At 40.8% G+C, this 17,147-nt stretch overlaps 1 long non-coding RNA gene across 2 annotated transcripts in view; it reads left to right on the top strand.

Annotated features, from left to right (window-relative positions):
* Positions 1–15,941, top strand: part of LOC132076382 (uncharacterized) — a 55,809-nt gene extending 39,868 nt beyond the window's left edge. The window contains exons 2-4 of one of the 2 annotated variants that reach the window (XR_009418902.1): positions 11,336–11,523; positions 13,812–13,857; positions 14,758–15,941. This is a non-coding gene — a long non-coding RNA (uncharacterized LOC132076382). Of the gene's footprint in view, positions 1–11,327; positions 11,524–13,811; positions 13,858–14,757 lie in introns of both variants that reach the window. The other variant, XR_009418901.1, reaches the window with a different exon arrangement.
* The last annotated feature ends 1,206 nt before the right edge of the window (positions 15,942–17,147 follow it).

The following is a 17,147-nucleotide window of genomic DNA, read 5'->3' on the forward strand; positions in this document are numbered from 1 at the left end:
AGAGTACCATTCCTAAACCATGACACTGGTTTATCCCACCTCATTTTTTTCTGTTGAGGTTGTGCATTCTTTTCTATTCAAGATGTTATTTTTTTAATTCTGTAGGGGTCTGAACAGACCATCCTATTGGAATGGCACCATGTACTGTTTGTGTTTTCTCTGAGGGTGCTTGTTGGAGGTTTGTTTCTCCAGGAAAAAAAATGAAGTCACCGTAGCTAAAAGAATTGCATACGCCTTTTATTTTATTGAGTTAAGAAGTGACTTTTCAGTTCCAGCTGAGAGCAGTTGGGAGGTTGATGTGGCTGTTGTCTCTCCTGACAACAGGAGGGAAGTATTCTGAATTGGAAGGAGAGACAATTAGACAGGTGTAAGTCTGGGTAAGAAAAGCCCAAGATGAGGATGAAAGGAGTGTGAGTAATGTGTGTATCATTTAACTGGGAGAAGTTGTGTGAGAGATTGAGGAAAAAACACCTTGATATTACTTTGGGAGAGGTTTGCTGCCTTGGGAGCAGCAAACTGTGTATAAGCTATATTGGCAACTCCACTTTCTCCAAACAAAACATTGGAAAATGTTTGTTCTCATTTAGTTGTTTGACAGTACTGGCAAGACAGCCTGCAGTGTGTTAAGTGCATAGATGTGTGTGGTGAGATCAAGTCTGAAAAACTTCTAATGCAATTTTACAGGACAAGGAATTGAACACATTTTAAATGCGGTAGATAACAACTGCCAGTGGTGCTAATAACAGGAAAGGAAACAGGCTGGGGAGGGGATTGTTTTGGAAGCAGGACCTTTTTCCACAAAGCAACAATGATTGATTAATAAACCAGGATTTTTTGTTAGTTGGTTTATTTTTGTGGGGTTTCTTTACCTCCATGAAAACAGACAAAGTAAAGATGCTCTAATGAGCTCTCCAGTGACATTGTTAACCTGGTTGGGTTTGGTTTTGTTCCTTTGTTTGCTCATGAAAGGTGCTGAGTTGCTGGCAGCCAGTTTACTGAACTGGAGTCCACTTTTCCATCAGTACAACCTCAGGTCATTTTGAGAATATTCCAAACTGGCCAGCAGTTGCCCTGGACTATTAAAACTTGATTTTTTAAAAAAAAAATTATTTATTTATTTATTTATTTTTTGGGTTTTAGCTTCTCTGAGAAGTCTTTTAACAAGCATATCTGTTAGTGAGAATTGTCTGAGCTCCTGGCTCCTCAGCTGCTGATAATTTACCTTGTTTGGGATATCTCACCACTGCCAGAACAAGTTATTGACTGATTTTCAGCTTAAGTGGCAAGTCAATTGAAACTTTTTATTGGTTTTTTTGTTTGGATATCAAACATGGTATTTACAGAAAGAAGTGTAATAACAAAGGGTGGGTTAACTTTTGCTGTAGATAGCATCTGATAAGGCTACTTGTAACTTTCTGATGAACTGCTGTGTATTTGTGACACCTTTTGCTGTTAATACAAAAAAAATGCTTCTAGTTCTAAAGAGTTCAAAATCCCCTTTCTCATTAATAGAGGTCTTCCCTTTGAAAAATACTGCTATACTGAGGACAGAATGTTCTGTACTTTTAAAAATGAGACTTGCCTTTCAGAAGAGACTTCATCCTTTCATCTATCATTTTACTGTCTTTAAAAATGAGTCCCTTTGTGTGAAGGAGAGCAGCAGTACAGAAAGGAAAATGGCTTGTTCAGTGTCCAGCAACGTCTTGGACAGCAGCAGTAGGAACTAAACTCTGTACTTTGAGAGTCCAAGTTTCTTTAAGTTTTTCTCCGTTTTTGTTGTAGTTGACCTTTCAGATACAGCTTTTTTGTGACTGTCAATGAGAGTTTAGGTGGTTTCTTTGCTCTGGTTAAACTGAAAGTGATGCTGAATGTCAGATGTTATTTATCCCAAAAGGGAAAATAGAATGTCTTTCTAGCAAATCCAATTTTTCTTGAATGTATTGTTTCAGAGCACCTCTGCAGAGAGCCAGTGTTTCATAACAAACTATTCATTTATCGTTCAAATGCCACAATCTTCCACAAGGAGGTCAAATGATGAAATTTATGGAGAATTTATGGCTTAAAATGAAGGAGAACATATATACATCTCTAAAATGACTGAAGTTAAGTTACAGGATTTAGTTTTTTTTATTGAATTGAGAAAAGTGGTATTTCATCATGTACACTTGGACTAATGTCCTGCACACTCTACCTGTCGTTTCCTAAACAAAAACTCTGAAAATGTACTAAAAACTGACACCTAACATACTTGCTGTAATATATGCAGAGATGCTTCTGAACAAACCAGGGATTAGTTTGGGCTGAAAAATTATTTCTTCAGTAAGAATGGCATTAAGTTGTTCATTGCTCACACTCAGCATTTTGAACTCTGTCATCATTAATTAATCTCTTAGACTTGGGCACTCTAATTATGCAAGGACAGATGTTTTTGGCAGCCATTCTTGTGGAGATGTATTCATGAGCTGATGTAATAGGACTAGGTGCATGAGATGGCAATTTTCACAGCAAGATGGTCAGATGGGAATACCTGCCATCTTCATTTTCTGGGGGCTTATGCAAGACACAGTTTAAAAATAAAAAAATTGTCCTCCAGTAATTGAGACATAGATTATAAAATACAGGTTAGTCAAAGCCCTGTAAAAGGCTAAGATTGAACTGCCTTGGGCTCAGTGGTATCACAGGTTCCTCTGAGATGTCTGCAGCTTGGGTAACTTCACCAACTGCCCTGGGTGGCTTTCTTGGTTATCCTTGGGTACTGAAAGCCAAGATAATCTGCTGTTACCTCCAGGGATGTCTGCTCTCAAGTCATTGTCTCTAGGGACACAGTTCTCTCTTTCTTGCAGGATATGTGGGGGAACTTGGCGCTTGCTTGTGTGCCTTAGGGTTAGAAACACAAATGAACCTAAATGTTGGGATCCAAAGCTATAATACAACTTTATTATTTATAAAAGAGGAAGGAGAGAGAGAAAAAAGAAAAGTAGGAGAAATATCCAGAATAATTATGAGATGCACAGGAAAGGGGTTACCACCTCTATGAGCCCAGCACTGGCTCATGAGTGTGATGGGAGAGGTCTGTGTTGAGTGCAATGGGTCATGCCTGAGGAAGTTCCTCAGAGAGCTGCCCAGTGAGGGAGCAGGGCCATGGCAGCAGGACCAGCATGGAGGGACACAAGCAGCCTCCTAGGAGCAGCCAGGATGGCAAAAGACAACAGAGTACAGAAAAGATTCTGGCACTGTTGTGTTGGGTTTGCATGGCCTGGTTTTCGGTAGCAGAGACGGCTCCTGTGAGAAGCTGCTGGAAGCTTCCACCACATCCAGCAGAGCCAATCCTTGATGGCTCTGAAGATGGACAGGCTGCTGGCCAAAGCTGGGCCAGTTACAAATGATGGTAACACCTCTGTGATGACATATTTAAGAGGAAAATAAAACCAAAGTCATAGAGTTTTTCTTTTAGTCAGAGAAGAGGAGGATGTGAGAACATGTGAGGGAAACAACATGGAGACACCAAGGTCAGTGGAGAAGGAGGGGCAGGAGGTGCTGCAGGTGCTGGAGCTGAGGTTCCTCTGCAGCCTGTGGGGATCCATGGGGGATGCGGAGATCCACCCCCAGCCCATGGAGGAGGTGCCCACACCAGAGTGGGTGGATGTCTGGAGGAGGCTGTGACCCAGTGGGACCTGGTGGAGAGAGAGGCCCCTGCTCCCTGGCTGGAGCAGCCTGTCCTTGGGGGGCTGTACCCCATGGAACAGTGACCCACGCCGCAGCAGATTTAGCAGGACTGTCTGCCCATGTGTGGAACACACATTGCAGCAGTGTTGGGAGAACTGCTGCTCCTGAGAGTGGATCCATGCTGGAGAAGATCACTGAGAACTGTCTCCCATGGGAGGGACCCCAGGGTCTCACAGGGAAGGACTCCTCTCCCAGAGCAGCAGCAGAAAATCTCAGTGATGAACTGACCAAAACCCCAGACTCTGCCTCCCGGGCTGTCGGTGGGAAGGAGGGAGGGGCTGAGGGGAAAAGCTGTTTGAAGGCCTTATTTTATTTCTTATTATCCTCCTCTGACTCTATTAATAATAGATTTACTTGATACTTTTCAATTTGAACCTGTTTGGCCCTAAGAATATTTTCTCCCAGTCCTTATCTTGAACTCTTTGTTAATTTTTTTCTCTCCTCTGCCCAGCTGTGGCAGAGGAGGGCGAGTGACGTTTGTTAGTGCCTGGTGGTTGGCCTGTGTTGGCCTGCTTGCTCACCTGGTATATCAACTATAAGCTCTATTAATAACTTTCAGCAGGGTACCTAATTTTCTAAAATAAGCAGATTTTAAAGTTTTTGTTATAGGCAATTAAAAACTTTAATTTTGAAACCTCAATCTTTGAAGAGGCACTGGAGAAACATCTCTTACTTTTTGCTTGTTTATTACCATCACTTAAGGCAAGGAAGACCTGGAAAACAAAATCTCTACATGAGGCAGAGAAATGCTGGTTGTCTTCACTTTTATAATGCATCTGTCAGTTCTGCTCTGTGTTACTTGTGTCCATGAAGTGGGGTTGATTAATATGTCTGCTCATGGGCTTGTCTTAGCTCATGTTTGCAATCACAGATTATGTATTACATCTGTGCAGGATTACTTCAGATTTTTTGTTCAATCTTTGGCAGCTGGGTTGAGTGCCGCTCACTTGTCAGCTCTTTAAGTTTCAGAGGCAGGAGAGAAAAGGCTGCCTCATGTCCTTGAGCTCACTGCAGGCTTTGCTCCTCATGGTTCTGTTCACACACCATCAATTTGGAAATAAAAATCATTAGGAAAACCTCTCCATGGTTTTCAGAGCACGGACAAGTTTGTTTTGAACGTTTCAGTCCACATGTTGGGCCTAGCCAGGATTCTGCAGCAGGTGGATGCTGAAGATCTCACACATGAACTTGTGACACAGCTCTGCAGTCAGCTGTGTTAAGGAGGCAGAGAAAGATGAGAAAATCTGGTGTTACAGCCTCCAGATTTATTTGGAATCTCTAAAGTGTATTTATTCATTGTAGAGGAGAGCAGAGAGTGGTCTGACTCTATCTAGGTTGGTTCTTGCAAACACTTTAAATCCCTTTTCTTTAGCCTTTGTGTGTATTGGCTTTGGCTTGTTGCTGTGATGGCAGTTTCCGAGGACTGAGGGGACCTTCACAGCAGCATCTTGGCAATAGCACAAATAAGTCATGAAGGAAAATACTGACATGTTGCTGGATGTCTCTGTGCCTGTGGTTACCACTATGACTGGAAAGTGATGCTGTGGAGGAGGAGGAAGAGGTCTAAGGTGCTACCCAGGTTATTGCCACGGTTCTAAAGGTGATTTGTGCTGAAAGGCAGCAAGAACAGACTGGGAGAGGAGCTGGTATTTAAGGTTTTGGTTGAGGTTAAAGGCCTGTTTGCACCCTTAAATTCTGAATGTCCTCAAAGCCTACTCTGCAAGCATGCTGGCAGAAAACTAGAAAGAACATTCAGTGCATACCATGTGGGTTGTTTTGGTTATTTTTTTCCCTCTACTGTTACTAAGCTTTTTACTTTATTTTTTTATCCCTTCTAATGTTAAATTTCCCCTCTCTTAGTGTTGTGGTATGAGAGATTCCACTTTTAGTTTTGTTGATGCATTTGAAGTCCCCAAAGCAGCCCCCGAGGACCTCCCCAGAAGTCTGTTACTATTGTCAGAAATAACAGAACCCCTGGTGTCCCTGTGGATAGGTTGGACTAGATGATCTTACAGGTGTTTTCCAAACTAGTTAATTCTGGGATTCTGTGATAAGAAGCATTCTTCAGTGTTCAAACTCAGTGGTGTGTGAGAAGTTGAAAATGGTTCTGGCTTTTTGTCCCTAAGAAGCAGCATATCACTCAACCTTAATGTGAGATCTTTGGTCTTGAGGTTTCATACAATAAAAATTACAAAAAATTCCCGGTGAATATCAAGTTATTTTTGAGGGAGGAGAAGCCAGCCCAGCAGATGACTGAACCAAGCTGCTCTTTGTAATGAGTCCCACAGGAAAATGCTCAGACTGTGCTGGAAATGGTTTTTTTCTGAGCTTGTGAACCACTAGGCAGTAGAGTCAAAATCTGGGCACTGATGTGCTGATGAACCTTTCCTTTCATGTGAATAACCTTATTCCTTTGGGGATAAGGGGATACAGAATAAAATAGCTCTAGAGAGGTGCTGCCCACCCATCCTTGGAGAAAAAATTGCTAATCATATTCCACTTGCTGAGAATATAACAGAGGCATATAAATGTTTAGATCTTATACCAAAATAGATTAGCAGTTTTAAATGAAACACATTAAGCAAATTTTACAGAGCATTTTCATGATGCAGAAATCAAAAATTAAATGAAAAGGAAGGGAATTAGTGCTGCAGTATATTGCTTTTTTCCCCCCAGTGACAGTAAGGGGAAGTTCAGATCCAACATAACTGATGAATGAAGAGCAGAACGAGTTGAAATGTGATTAGTGGAGTGTCAGATGAAAAAAATATGCCAGCAGAAACTCACTGCTTCTGACAGGCTGCAAATGCTCTGCTCTGGAAACAGAACAGCTTGATTCACAGTAACTCAGATCAGATGAAACGACGCTCTCCTTTGGGAAAATGCTGTGGGTATATAAGGAAAATCATCTAAGTGCCCCCACTTGTGGATGCCCGTTTCAGGGGCCCTGGGTGCCTTCAGCTGAGCAAGTACAAGATCTGTAAATGGTAAAAATTATCAGTTGTGCTGCTGCCATTGTGCCTGGAAAAGTTTTCAAGCTTAACCCTCATGAAGCCTGAATTCTGAGTTAATCAGGAATTTCTCTCCTGTTCAAAGCAAGTGGAAAATTAATTTGTCTAACTCCATATTTAAGAGAAAAAAAAGCAAGTTAATGATCTGTTTCTGGCACTGGAGAGAAATGGGTAACTGATACTGAATATTCAGTATGTAAATCTATATGATATAAAAGAGGCAAACTTCCTCAAGGGGGAGAATGGGACCTCTTTTGATTTTTATTTTTGTAAAGAATGACTATTATAGATTTCTATGCCTCCTCATTTTCTAACAAGATTTTATTAAAAATACTCAGGATTAGAAAGCACATTTTAGCAATTTGACTGTATAGAAAGGGATATTTGTCAGAAACATCCCTATATAGAAAGGGTATTTTGGTTAAAGATTTTCTGGCTTTAGACCACTGACAACTTCAAAGTGTGTTTTAGAATAAGCTTACAAATATAAAATATGTTGAATGTGCCTGGGACTGAAGATGGAGATGATTCAGGTGTGTTATCAGACTGCAGCAAGTTTACTGTGTAAGATAGATGGACAGCTATGCTTCACTAGCTGGAAGATAGACAGCCAAGTCATTGCAAAATTAAAAATGCTATGTGAAAGTTCAATTAATGCATATAAGAAAAGCAAATCAGAATACAATCCTGTCACTGGGGTATATTCTGTAGCATATCTTTAAAATAATGTTTTCCATCCAAAACCATATAGCCAAAATATCAGCAATTATGTTGTGATAAATGTAGAATGTTTGGATTGGAAAATGGGATTTTTCAAAAGCAAAGAAAGATGCAGTGTTGTAGCTAATAAAATGAATAAATTGGAGGTAAATTAAGGGCTGAGGGCTATCTTCTAATAAAATGAACTCCTTAATTTCCCAGGAGAGCAGACACTGCAATACAAGAAAATGAAAGAGACATGGAAAATACTGCCAGATAAACAAGTGCATTTTTTGCAGCTGTTGAATATTTGGGAGCCCCAGAGGAATTTTTTTAGCTCTCAGACTAGAGACTGGGTTAAATTCTGGTATGCTTTGTGTTGGGAATAGGGCTGGCCTGGCCTGTACTCTGGGTGTCCTGTGCATTGTTCTTATTGCACTGAAAGAAGGAAATCCTCCTCATCCATGTAAGAAGCACTTTATGGATGTACTTACTGACATTGTCTTTTGCTGTTGGATCATGCTGTTCATAACTGTACTGCAAATCCTTTTTAAGTAGGCTTCTCATAGTAGTTTCTCCAGAATATGTTTATTCCCTGAATATTTGGATTTTTTCCCCCATCTGTGTTTTTTTGTTACTTGTGACAAAATATTTTTGCCTATGCTTGGTGATTTAATGCACAGATTCTCTCCATTTCAGTCATTATATTCTATTTTTATTTTTGCAAGAATTTTGCCTATAAAAAGTGTACCGAGGATGTATATAAATCAACATTATAAATAAATTCTACAATATATTCTTTAAATTTATATGAGACAAACATACTTGTACAACAGTTTAAAATGAAAAGCATCACGAAGATCCCTCTCTTCATAACTCATTTCAATCAGAGAAAATTTTAATCCAAGGAATGGGAAATGGAGAGGGCAGAGTGTTTAAATCCTAAGTAAGTTTTAGCTTTTTTTTTTTTTTTTTTGCAACAAGATTGAACTTGCAGAAGAGAGATCATGGAGCCCTTAGGACTGAATTCCAGCCGTGCCTTACTGCATCCCAATCTTGGGAAGCTTTGCCATCCCCAAAACTTCCCAGTTCCTTGGTGGGATAAGAAAGCCAATAGTCAAGGGTGTCTGTCAGTGGCTGGCATCTCTTTGCTTCCATCCTGGACCTCTGAGTGATGACATTTTGATGCAGGGGAGTTTGTAAAGTGCTCAGTCTCTGTTCTTTGAGTCTATTTAGTGCAATTGTCTAGTTGGCCTTTCTTCTGGGAGTAGTTGTAAGGCAAAACCACAGCCTTTTTCCTTCTGGATAGCTACCACCTACCTCTCTTTGCTGCAAAGGCATTTCTTGAGGATAAAATACTGGCCCTAGCCATAATTAATGTGCCTGACTACTCTGTTATTCAAAGGTTTGATGGTGAATTGCCAAGGAGAGGTGTTTATAATTCACATCCTCTGGAACATTATGCGTGGACCTTCTGTAGAGAAGGGAGTTTGATTTCTCCCTGGGCTTGTGAGTGGCAGTTTCTGTTGGTGAGGGGGCTGTGCTGTAGCCAAGCACTGCTCCTGTGCTCACCCACCTCCTTCTGGATGCTGGACAGCTTTGTCAAGACCAAAATGTTGGCAAGAGGAGGCATTCATAGGGCTTTCATACAGCTGGATGTCCTTCATTGGTTCAACTTATTCCTGGTTCAGGAATGGAGACACACATGGAGCTGAAGGAGGATTGCATGGTCCCCTGCTATCCTTTTTTTTGGCCTTCTTTTGTATCTGCCTCAGAGAGTGTCAGCGCTAAACTCCCTTTGTTCTGGACAGAGAATGAGGGATGTTTAAGGAGTTCTGTTTCTCCCCAAAATGGTTAGTTAAAAAAGAAAAACAATTGTAATGATAACTGCTGGAGGTGGAATAATTGATTAATTCTGGGTGCCATCTGTACTCATTTTGTGATGAGGGACAGAAGCCCAGCTTATGTTCTGTGCACGAGTGGTTTAATTGCTCTCTCTATTTGACCATGTGCCCACTGATGTCCTCAACTGACTGCAGTGAGAGCAGAACAACTTTGTACCCTGGTTCCATTGAGAGAGGCCATAAATCAGCCATGCTGGTGCTCTGCCTTCTGGTGAAAGGAGCATACATGCATCATATTTCATCTAAACAAAAAGTTCTGTTAAAACTTGTTGAAATTCACAGTTTTAAACGCTGCCCTTGGAGTCAGGGAACGACAAGGGATGTTCTTGTAAATGTTGGGGAGTCAGCCTGGAAAGAGCACAGTAAATGTGGGCTGTTTCTTTCCTCTCCCTTGCACCTCAGCTGCTGTGAGCAAAGGGACACGAAGTCAGTTTAGTATTTTTACATCCTTAAACTGATTTGGAAGCACTGAGACTCCAGTGATGGGAATGGCAGCAGCTCCAGTGCTGTTAACTGGAAGGGTTTTGCATATGAGTGAGGAGCTTTTGAAAAGCATGGATAATCTGAAATTAGCCACAGCAATATCTGGAGGACCTCAAATCTGATGTCTATACTGTATTCAATGTACCATGAAGCAGAATGGAAGCCAGCCAGTTAAATGCACAGCTGAGCCAGTTGGAGGATATGTGGAAGAGTGAAAGTGTAAAGGTTTGGAGAATGCAGCAGGACATAGGCCCAGAAAAGGAGCTGGGCTCAGTTGATCCTGAAGCTAGGCTTGCTGAGGAGCTGTTGAAGACAAAGCCAGCCTAAAGTAGCAGATGAGATTTATTTTTTTTTTTTGGGTAACTATCATGATAAAATTTCAGCATAAATAGGCAGTCATCTGCACTGGTACCTAGATGGACTTGAAGCTTTGATTAGCAGCAGACCAGGAAGAGCATTGCTACCCTAAAAGCTGTGCAATTTCCCAGTGGAATTTAAAACTCCTTTCATCAAACAAAAATTTCCACTAGTGAGAAAGCACCTAGTGATCTGCACATAATTTGGGGTTGGCTGTGTCTTACAATGCAGAAGGTATGTGTCTGGGCTGGGGACACTAGTGACTAGTTCCCAGAGATTGTAAATATCCACGGACTCCTGTAAGTCAGAGTGTGTGGCATGAGGAGAAATGGGGTTTAAACTGCAGTGAGGCAGGTTCTGGGTAGCTACAGGTGAAATAATTAGGCAGTAGCATACATTGGCATGGCAAAATGTAGCACTTCCATCTTCTTCCAAGGTTTTTGATGAGAGTTCTTCCAAAGAATGCTGTGGGGTTCTTTGAGGATAAACCAGATGAACATCTTTCATGCACAACAAATGTCTGTTCTGCATTGCTAGGGGCTCAGTGGTGGTCATCTGTGCCTTTTCTAGCCCTATGCTTAAGCAGTGCTAGGTTAAATATGAGTCCTTAGTCCTTATGTCTGACAGCAAACTCCAAGTGCACAGACATAATTGGTCTCTAATGATTGGTAAAAGCTGACATGCATTTGATGCTTTGGCAAACTTGGACTCTAGAATTGCTGTCTGATGTGCAAGAGGCAAGTCTGGGAGTGGAAATGAGGGGCTTGAATGTTTTCTGATGCATAACCCCTTCAGGAAATCCCCATTTCAAGTCCGCTGGGGAGTTGTACTAGGGTGCTGATCTGTCTGGGGGTGGTTTTTCTATTCCCTGATCATCTGCTCTGTGCCCAGAGATGGTTACTGTGGTTTTAAGGTGGGTCTGGGGGAGCTTTGGGGCTCCTTGGTGGGTTTTTTCAAAAGCTCATTCTCCAGGTGTCTGGCACGGCATGTGGACTGGGTTCCTTTTTGTGCTTAGCTAGCTTAGCTTAGACAAGAAGTGTTTTTTCCTTTTCCCTGGCCTTGGAGACTGTGACAGCAAACCTAGCAAACCTTCAGTGTTGTTTTTTTTTTTTTTGTTGTTGTTTTTTTTTTTTTTTTTTTCCTTGAGTTGAACAGTTCGGTTTTGGTCTGAGATCAGAGAGAAAAACTGACAGGAGGTGAATCAGCTGGGGACCAGCTGGAAGGTGAGGGACTGCTCCATCCCAGCCCCAGCCCTTGGAAAAGCTGAGCCAACAAGAGAGAAGACACCAAATCCACCAGCTTCATCTGCTGTGAAGAGGGGACCCATGCCAGAGATTCACCAGGTTCTCATCTGTTTTGCCTGAGCTGCTGCATGAACACTTTGGATTTTTTCCCTTCCCTGAGATGGGAGCCAGAGCTGTTTGTTGTTTTTTTTTTCCCTGCCATGTTGTGGCTGTTGTGTTGGTTGTGTGGTGTGGGTTTTTATTTTTCTTTTGTTTTTTTTTGGTTGGTTTGTTTGTTTTTCCCATGGCATTTGGGTTTTTTTTTTGTGCCAGTGTGGTGTACATGTATTTGGGGAAGTAAGGTCTGACAATTCAATATCTAGCTTTTTTTTTTTTTGGTGCCATATGGGCATCCCATTTGTTAGTAAATGGTTGATTTTTTTTCACTTTCATCCACTAGTATTAATTTCTTATTGAGAGAAAGGGATTGTTGGAACTCTTTTTAGAGGAAACACTCATTCCAAAGTGTTTTTCTCATAAACTTGTCTCTCTAAACTAAGACATAACCCCTGGCCCTTCTTGCAGTTCTGCTAATCAGTTTCTTGCTGATGAGTCTGTTGATGACTCCATGCAGGAAATGGGTTTTTGTGTGTTGTGGCTTCAACTTTCACTTGCATAACTTTAAAAACATAAATTTATAATTATATATATAAAAGTAGTCTTTGAGAATAGCTATAAGTTTCTGTGAAATTTCTGTATAAATAATCGAAATGAGAATATAAATATTGTATTTCTGTGATTAACCTAGCTAAATTTAATTAGCAGTAGAGTCATCCTTGTAGATTGATAGCCTGTCAAAGGCAGGTCCTTCACACCTGCCAACTCACACTTTGCTGAGAGAAAATGAGAAGGCTTTGAAGTGCATTCTGCACCTCCAAATACTTATTTTTGTTGTCCTGATGTTGTTTTTTAAACAGAATTAAAATAAGAACCTCTTCGCTTTTTCCCAGAATATTCCCTTGCTATCTTTTTCCCTGCTTTTAGGTGATTGTGAATTACACAGCATCCTAAAAGCATGGCATTATTTATACAGCAATTTTTTTTTTTAATGGAAGAAGATATTTACTAGAATCAGATCCTATCAACTGGCAAATTTTTGTCCCTTATAATTTCTTTCATCTTCTTGTGTGTTACAATTAATTTACAGTGAATAAATCCAACTACTGATTCTGGGAATTTTTTTAGCAGTTCAAACAGCATTGCTAGCATTTCAGTGGTTCTCCAATATAACTGACATTCTAAGGTCACAGTTATCTTACATGCTGTATTCCCAAAGGTTGCCTGATGGCACTTTGCATACACTGCCTGCCCTGTAGCCTGTAATATTATTCACAAAGACCTGGAGGTGTTTTTGGGAGTTTTTATGTGCTTTCTCACTTGAATTTAAATGGCCTTTGTCTAGATTTCTTCTTAGAGAAGCGAGTATATCTCGACGTCTTTTTGTTCATTTTTGGGCACAGATTTATTGAAACATGCCCAAATGCAGATTAAGGCCTTCAGCACGTTGCTGCAATTTTGGGTTTGCTTTTCCATCCATTAATATTTCCAGGGAAACCTGCACATTTCCCAACACCACAAGCTCCATTGCCCAGTGGAAAACATGATGGAAGAAGTAACAAACTGGTTATTTCTATCCTCCTCAAAGCAAACACACACAAAATTTTGTACCGCCACAGGGAAGTGGAAGAGGAGGTGCATGTCCCTGTGCAATGTGATTGCAGAGCTCAGAGGACAGCTGAGGCTTTTAGAAACCCACCCTGGTGGACTCAGCACCCCTAATTTCTGCCACTGGTAGAGAGATGATGTTTAACTCAAACAATTCCATAAGGGTAAGCAGCACCAGGAGCTGATCTTACTCCAAACACCTTTGCTGATGGGTGATAGTTTGGCATTCAAATTCTGCTCAACTTTTTGTAATCTTAGATCTGTTTTGCATAGTGAAAATAATTCACAAGTTTGCCTAGATGCTGAACTTTTGAAAATGAGTTATGACTGACCTCAAACTCTCCAAAAGGACCACTGTGGGCAAAGGGACCAAAACTACTCAAAAGTCAACAGCTGCAGTAAAGATACACCTATGGAGTAATGGTACTGATAGAAGCCATTTAGAATTTTATTTTTAAAGATATTTTTAAGGCTACTGTAACAAAAAGAAAAAAGAAAAAAAGAGTCCAGTTTGGTGGGCTTTGTAGGAACCAGTGGGGCCTGATGCACCAGGCTGGGGCTGCCCCTGCTCCCTCCCTCCCTCTCACAGCATTGTGGCAGATCTGAAAGGATATGTGGAGAATTCATGGAAAGGGGTCAAGTCACAGATTAAACAGTTATTAATCATATTTGGTGTTTTTCAGCATTTTTTGTCCTCTGTGGAAAATGGAGCTGCTGCCAAATTACTTTGTGAGTTTTTATCATTGCTTTTGTCAGACGTTTGATTGTAAATTCAAAGTCAGTTCTTTAAAAGGCAAAATGTCATGGAATATTTAACAGTACCACCAAAGTCAGAAAGTGCACAGAAATCCCTGTAATTCAAACCTCTGTTCATGGCACAAAAGGGCAAAGTACACCAAAAAGATAGTTTAATTTGCCAAAAGAAAAAATCTGTATCACAGGTATTTTTTAAAAAAGAGATCAGCTTAGTATTGTGCAACAAGTGAATCACAGTTTGTCCGTAAGATGGTGCAGACTTGCTTAGGATCCCAAAGAAAACAATATTTTTAGCAAGACAGTTATCCAGCTGTAAAAAGGCAGTTTAATCCTGTGCCTTTGAGGAGCTGACAGTATCTTGCCTTTTCTATTTGTCTTACATTTGGACAGATCATAATATTTTTAATAAGAATTTGTGGGAGGAAAAAAGCAATGGTAGTGAAATCTCTTGTGAAATCACTTGAGATTGCTTTTCACTTGCCTGAATAAATTTGATATCGATTTTTGTCCTTTTATAAGAATGAAAGGTTAATGAAAACAATCCCATTGCTTTCATCCCTTGGTAGAAATTATGTAATACATAGAGGACTGAGTCTTTTAGTTTTTCTGCCTAACAAAAATGTTAGTGATTAAGTATTAGCCTTATGAAAGATTAGCTGTTGTGATAGGCAAAGAGTTATGGTAGAGTATCTTCAAGAGCTGTCGTGCAGTGCATGACAGATTAATAACGCCAGACTTTTCATACTTTACTCACTGGCAATTTGAGATTGGTGCCATCAGGACTGGGATCTGTACTCCCTAGATCTGCAGAGAATGTTTTATTTCTTATGACATTCAATAGAACCTAGAAGATACACTCTTGTATTTCCACAGGGGAGGAGGACAGTGGAGCTGCTCCCTAGTAGAGTCTCTGGAATGACTTTCCTGGAGAGAGACAACATCTGTAGAAGACCTTGAAGGTGTGATATTTCAAAAGCAAAACTCTCTATCCCTGGCATGAAAAGCCCCATGGTGACAGCTGGTGCTCAGCTATCCTTATAGCAACACTTGTAAAGGCCTGAGCAGATGGCTATGGGGTGATTGGGGCATGATGCAATGTCAGAGGTGGCACCAAAGCAGCTCCCTGTGCCTTGGTAGAGGCGTTCAGCCTTCATGTTCCATACCACTCTTCCCAAGGCTGGCCTCTGACCAGGAGAGAAACACTGGGTCCTCCAAAATGTGTGATGCCTAGCAGAGGTCCCTCTGCCAGACAGAAGAGCAGCAGCCATTCTGGATCAGCCTTAAATGGTTTCAAACCTACTTGTCTTTGTTGCTTTTCACAGTTCTTGAAAAAAGGTTCCCCTTTATGAATGAGATGAGGGAGTTTAGACAGCCCCTGCCTTTGCTCAGGTCTCTGGCAGTGGGCAGCAGCTTTATTCAGGCGGCCAGCGCCCTGAAACCACTCTCACTCGCCAGTTCTTAATAAATGACCAATCCAGGTCTATTACAATGTGAATTATTTATTGAATAGGCACAAGGAAAAACAGATGTAAGGCTTTAACAGGCTTACTTACTACATGGGATAAATGAAAAAGAACTACTAGTATAGATTAGGAACCAATGTCACTTACCAATGACTGATAGTGGTGCATGGAAGTCTCCTTCCTCTCAATCCCAGGGAAGTATAACTCGAGGTGGACGTCTTCACTTTCAAGGAGAACTCTCCATATACTCAGAGAGTATGTAAGAGATTTCTGATTTTATGAAAATTTTAGTGGTCTTTTATAGTTTGTGAAAGTGCTGTGTCTGTCAGTCATGGATTTTTGCTTATCTTTCCCCATGCATTCGAGGCAAGTTGTTTATTGCTGGCTAAGGATGTTTTCAGCCAGGATAACTCACCACAAGGCAAGCTTATTCTGGCCTAGTTTAGCCTTATTCAGTAAAGAGAAACTTCTGTGTCAGGGGGGTGAAAGGTCCTGTCACACCCTTGAACTTGAAATCAGTCCCAGCCCTTAAGCTTTGTGCAGATTGAGCAGGTATGAGTGGAGATCAGTGAACTCTGCAGCCTGCCTTTCTCTCCCAGACTGAGATGTGCTTACCCTGGTGTCTCCATGGGTTCCCTCTTGCTAATGTTTGTATGGAGTCTGCTGCCCTGGCGTGTCTATGGACTCCTCTGCACACTGCAAGCTTCTGCTCACAAAAATGCAAGCAGGGAAGTTCAATTCCTTTGCTGTTTGCCAGCCATGTGCTCCCTTTGGGGCGTGAGTGAGATAAAGATTCTTCATTGCACGCTTACACGCAAAAGCAAATTTTTATTCAATCCATGCAGTCAGATTTGGTTGTTTTATAAACAGTTTTATAAACAATTGCTACACCCACAATTTGTTTTAAGGTCTTATATAATCTTTGGTCCATAAATAAACCTCTGAGCTGGAAAGCAATGAACTGCAAGAAAGAATTACATTTCTACACCAATGGCTAAAGTTTAATCACACCTCCCAAAGCAGACAATTTCTGACAGCATGGCAAATTCATTTTCCTGAAGACACACAGTTGATAAATATAACATGTTGTTGGCAAATGTAGTCATTTTTCAACTTCTGAAAACCTTTACAATTCGGTATAGCCAAAGAGACTGTGTGTCAGATGCAGGATTGATAAAGAATTGCAATCTCCAATTGTACTTAAAAACCCCATCCCACACAAGAACTTGGTCTGTCAACATCCCATAAGATCAATGATGAAAAACATGCTGCAAACTGTCCTTGTCCTATTTTGTTGCATTTTTTCTGTTAGAAGGGGCTTAAAAACAGCATCTGCCCAGTTATTGCAGTATAAGCATTCAAACCAGCACTTAAAATATGAAATGTCTGTGTGTACAAACTTCTGCAATGTCTTATTTACAGATTGTCCTCCAACAGCTGTAATTCAATTTGTATTTTGTGGATTTGGTCTTGAAATCAGTGCTTAAATCTATCTAACTCATGAACTGTAGTTGCGGGTTGCTCAGGTTATACCTGACCTAAGCTTTGAGCCAAGCTCCATGCTGCCCTCCATAAACACTATTATGATTAAAAACAGGTGTGCTGGGGCTGTGGGGTTTTTCTTTCTTGTCTTTGCATAGGGAGGGAAGACATCAGAGGAACTCATATTATGGTCCTACTTTCAGTTTGGGATTTTATGATTAAAACAAAGGTAGAGGCTTAAAAAAAAGATAATTAGTAAATTCACTGGATTTTCTGTTGCTACTGAATTACTGTTGCTACTGTTTGCTTGTATTTCTT

This window comes from Ammospiza nelsoni, chromosome 8 (assembly GCF_027579445.1).
Source record: "Ammospiza nelsoni isolate bAmmNel1 chromosome 8, bAmmNel1.pri, whole genome shotgun sequence".
Lineage (NCBI taxonomy): Eukaryota > Metazoa > Chordata > Aves > Passeriformes > Passerellidae > Ammospiza > Ammospiza nelsoni.